This window comes from Sebastes fasciatus, chromosome 7 (genome assembly GCF_043250625.1).
Source record: "Sebastes fasciatus isolate fSebFas1 chromosome 7, fSebFas1.pri, whole genome shotgun sequence".
NCBI classification, from domain to species: domain Eukaryota; kingdom Metazoa; phylum Chordata; class Actinopteri; order Perciformes; family Sebastidae; genus Sebastes; species Sebastes fasciatus.
The window spans coordinates 30,446,591-30,451,642 of NC_133801.1; the positions used below are offsets into that span (position 1 = coordinate 30,446,591).

Below are 5,052 nucleotides of genomic sequence, written 5' to 3' on the forward strand. Positions count from 1 at the left end.
AATACTCACTTTTCCAACACAGCGGCACTTTAAACTCACTTTAAACTTGTGACACAAAACATAAATACAGGAATCTGTCAAGTATCAATGTGTTCATGACTCCATCGCTTCTATCTTACACTTTATAAAATATGATAAATGTCTAAGATCTCATGTTTTCACAGCCCTAAGGTAAGTCTTCAGATTGTTTATGTTGTCTGAACGACATAAAAACCCAAATATTTAACAATGATACGATGCAGAGAAAAGCTGCAGACTTTACATTAGAAGCAGGAACCAGTGAATGTTTGACTTTTCTGCTTGGACCTAAAACTTGGTCAATTTAAAATGAAAAAATTGTTGTCCATTAATTCCCTATTGATTATAAGCAATTCGACAAATGATAATTTCAGTTTAGGTTACAGTTATCATTCATTGTGTTTCTCCTACAGCTTGGCACATTCAGTGCAGTGATACTAGTGATGCTTTCTTACAGTCTAATCAATAACAGGAGGAGACGCTCTGACATCACATCAGGCTTTTAATTAGCTCTGTGTTCCTTCACAACACAATTTCAGATTTTATGCTTCAGTGTTAAAGTAGCAAAGGTCTTAGCTGCACTAAGGACAGTAATTAGTAATTACTACCATATTGTTTTTTAACATCCTGCTCAATTATCTGTAGCAATATTGCTGTCAACAGCCCCCAGACAATTCTGTGCTGCCACTGTGGTCATGCAACAAAAACCCTTTGCAGTGATTTAAAAGGGATGAACCTGTCCTGTGTCTGAATGACTGGGCATGAATCCCAAAAGGTCATTAAGTTGAGACATTTCACCATAAGGAAATTAACCTAAAGTATTATTTTATATTTTAATGTATCAATGTCAGCAGTGTGATTCTTCCCTCCATCCTTTTTTGGAGGGGGTTGGGGGGTATGAACAGTGACTAATCAGCAGAAAATGTATTTCACTATTAATAACTGATTGTGTTTTAAGCAAAAATGTAAAAAAAACAAAAAACATTTGCTGGTTCTGCTGGTTTAGAGCTTCTGGGATGTGGGGATTCGCTGCTGTTATGACTGACTGATGGTCAGACATAAAAGCAATTTGAAGATGTCACCTTGGGCAAAGGAGATTATGCTGGGCATTTTTAGTATTTTTCTTATTTTAGAGACCAAACATCCAATTTCATTTAACTGAATAAATTAAAAGGTGTCTGTCCATTCAGCTTCCCTGTTAGTCTCCTTACAGCCTGAATAAAATCCCCCTGAGCTCTGAAAAGATCTATCACACCTTAACACAAAATTGCAAATAGATCATGATCAGACACCTGAAAATAATCGTTGCAGACTACAAAAGGCCATTAAATGCTATCTTCTCTCAACATCAACAGCTCTGTCTGGGCAGCCTGCAGCCCTGAGGGAAACACTGGATAAATGCATGAGTGTCAGTGGCACACCCCTCTTGGTTATATATCAGGCAGCAGGGATAAATGCACCAGACAGGAAAACTGGAAGTCTGAGCGGCATCACACTGAAACGGTGAGCATCCTCTCTACACATCCTTACCTCTTCAGTCTCCATCTGGCATCCTCCAGCATGCTCTCCTGCTCGCCCATCTCCCGCTGCAGCAGCAGCTGGCAGAAGGATGAAGATGTGTTGGGACGTTGCTGCTCGCAGATACAACAACTCCGTCCGACGGGTAGAGCTGAAAGGAGGAGAGGGGGTTTATACGCCACTGAACCAGAACTAACGTGAATGCTGGGAGGGTGAGTCCTGATTCAGAACTGACCTGCTGTTGCCTGTTTTTCTTTTTTTTGCCAACTCACGAATCTGCCTCCGTTTACCTGCAGCTGCGGCGCAGCGCCTGAAGGAGGCGACATCACACCGAGGACTGAACTCTAGTGATGGGAATTCCGGCTCTTTTTAGTGAGCCATTTAATTTGGCTCAGCTCCCCAAAAAGAGCCGGCTCTTTCGACTCCCAAAAGGCTCTTCATTTTACCACTTCTGCCTTTTATAGTTCAGCCAAATGTATCCCTGTTTTGACCTATGATTAGTATGTGTGCACATATATCACTTAATTATTAAATATAATTATACTAAACCTTATAATTTACAGAATACCATCATTTTACATGCTGCTTCGTTTCCGACTGTCACTCATCTTGTCTGCTATTCGCGCACCGCACTCCTCTCTCTCTTTCTCTCCTCCTCTCCCTCCTTCTCTGTACCTGTAGACAGTCAGCGCGCCGCGAACCCCCGCCCCTCCCTGTTTGATGGTATGACCCTTGTCTGTCATCCCGATTGGTGGCACGGACGTCATTAACACAACATTCAGTCACAGTCAGTGCATGGAGTGCCCGTGGCACGGAGAATATCGTCCTATCATTCTGCCTTAAATTAATTAAAGAAAAAGAAAAAAAACTGTTCTCAGACGGGAGCCGGCTCTTATCGTACGTGTCCACAGGCTCCCTGCTTTCCACACTCCCCATTCATTGTCTATGTAAGCAGCCGCGCAAACGCATTCTGGTAGCGTGGTGTCGCGATTCGAGAAATGGAGCATCGCAACGCACGCTCCTCATTTGCATAAAGTTGAGGGCTCGTCTACTTTATGTAAATCACGGGCGTCCGACGCGACTCGCCGCCTCTCGAAACTCCCGAGAATCTTTTGAAATAAACGTTGTCGATCCAAAATAAAGACAGATTCAGCAACTGCATGGCTTACTTCTCGCCTCAAATGTTTTCAGAAACACATTTCGGTGAACTATTTTCGTGAAATAAGAGAAGAAAGTTTCCAAACGAGCCTCCATACTGTTTTTCCGGTTTGAAAGCTGGGAGCAGCAACCCACGTAGGGAAAGCGTTCGTCCAATCAGGTGGGGACAGCCTTGTGTCTAGTGACAGCCCACCAAGCGTCCAATGTTGGGAAGCGTCCCCTCGCGATAAAAAACGCCCCTGTGGACACGTACCATTATCGTTCACTTAAACGAGCCGGCTCAAAGAGACAGCTCGTTCATGACCAACACATCACTAGACTCCAAGATAACCAATAATAGCTTTAACCACATAGCAGGTAGATCAGGTAGTCTCTCCGGTGACTGTCTATTGCGGTTTATTGTGCTGCTTCCTTAAAGTTTAATTAAAACAAAGGAGGAAAATAAATGATATATCCGAAAGACCCTAACGCAGCGCTAACGCAGCGCTAACGCTGCGCTAACGTTGCGCTAACGCAACGCTAACGCTGCGCTAACGTTGCGCTAGCTAACGTTAGTTACCACTTAGCTACCATAGCAACCTGAACCATTAGCGTTATATGCTAACAACGACACAAAGTTAACGAACTTATCACAAAACTAAACAAGTCAAATTCTTTACAAATACATGAAGTACGCTAGTTTATACGTTCAACTCTCTCATGACGTCTTCCTGTCACCTGTGAGCCCCGTGAGTTACCGTTACTTTTACTCTTCGTTACCGGTAATGTAGCTACGTCAATAACGGAGTAGAGACTTCCGCTTTTGAAATAATTACCAAAATAAAAGCTTTAACATCACATATGTGAAAAGACTCACAGGAGAAATGCAGAAGCTAAAATGTACATTGTGATGTTGAATTATAATTAAAAGAAATGTGGCCCATTTCCCTTTTTTCTTCTCTTTCTCCTCCCTATTGATGATGTGTCATTTCCTTGTTTTTCCAGCAATATGCTTGCTTATTGATGGAGAACCAGCCTCCCACTCTACTGATTAGTGTAACACAATATAGGTGTGCAAGCTACTGCTGAATGCTCACAGTGACCCTGATGAAGATCTATGTTGGTCGCAAAGCGTTGGTCATTTTAAACAATTATTGCCATGTAAAATAAAGGCATTTTAATTTTGTTCAAACACTACAGTGTGCCTTGGATTATTTCTGAAGGAGACTTGCATTTTGTACTTTTTTCCACCCATGCAATGAGCCCTTCACAAGAATGAGCCCAATACACCTGAAGGATCCAAAGAGCACCTGTATGTGATTACCAGCAGCGCTTCTACTCCAATGTCTTCATGGGCCATTAGCCTTTCTTTTTTTTCAGCATGTGTCAAATGTCTTTATAGATTCATCAGCTGAGTTGATTGCAACTCTTCCTGTTTTACAGAACTATTGCTTAATATTACAGTAAGATTACCACATTGCCAGGAAATAGCATTATACACTTTTTTTCCTCTATGTCATTTCCATGTTCCCTGTTTTTGAGTTCTTCAATGATCTGCTTTCTAATGCAAATCCAAATGCATTTCTAGGTGTTTTCAGACTTGGCGTGCATCGACTGCAGGATTCCTGCTTGGTGCATCTCTCCCTGCTTTTGAATGCCATATCACCCACTCTCTCTGCCAGCCAGTCAGCTTCCTGCAGCAAAGAAGCCACCTCTGCACACTTGGGGACATTAATGTCCCCTGTTTGGTCGCCTCTTCCTCTTGGTATGTTAAAACAAGGATGCCTTTGAGTCTCCCTGTCCAGCTGCACGGCCACATTCACAAGCACAAACACTACCTCCCTGTGTAATCACTTGCCACCCTGAGAAATGACAGAGGGAGTTTAAAAAAAAAAAAAAAAAAAGAAGAAAAGGAAAAAAATCAGGGTGATAGACGTGATTTGGGGGACACTGGAGACCCTGGATGAACAAATCTAGGAGGAGAGACGTGTGTCATGATTCAACAATGTTATCAGGCATCTAATGATTTCTTTTCAGGAACTGATTCTTTTGCCAAGTTCAGGCAATGCCCCAGAAAGCTGCATCAAACAGTGACACTGAGGTGTGGCCTATTTCTTTTTTTCTGTGTTGATGCTCTGAAAAAAGAACCGCAGATGTCGCTTCCTGGAGTACACTGATGGTGTTCAGATGATTGCTCATCACTATCTCTCTCTAACTCTCCTCCTTCTTCCTCTATGGGTCTGCATTTGTGTTCACTATTCTCTCTCTCTCTCTCTCTCTCTCTCTCCCTCTCTCTCTCTCTCTCTCTCTCTCCCTCCTCTCCCCTCCCCCTTGGGCACACACACACATGCACACACACACACACACAGAAACTGATGT

The 5,052-nt window shown here is 42.7% G+C and overlaps 1 protein-coding gene across 5 annotated transcripts in view; it reads right to left on the bottom strand.

Annotated features, from left to right (window-relative positions):
* The window catches only part of ryr1b (ryanodine receptor 1b (skeletal)), a 106,858-nt gene extending 105,171 nt beyond the window's left edge, over nt 1–1,687 (bottom strand). For 4 of the 5 annotated variants that reach the window (XM_074640203.1, XM_074640202.1, XM_074640187.1 and 1 more), the window contains exon 1: nt 1,549–1,684. The gene's annotated coding sequence lies outside the window, so the exon portion shown is untranslated. Of the gene's footprint in view, nt 1–1,548 lie in introns of all 5 variants that reach the window. The other variant, XM_074640188.1, reaches the window with a different exon arrangement.
* Between the last annotated feature and the right edge of the window lie 3,365 nt (nt 1,688–5,052).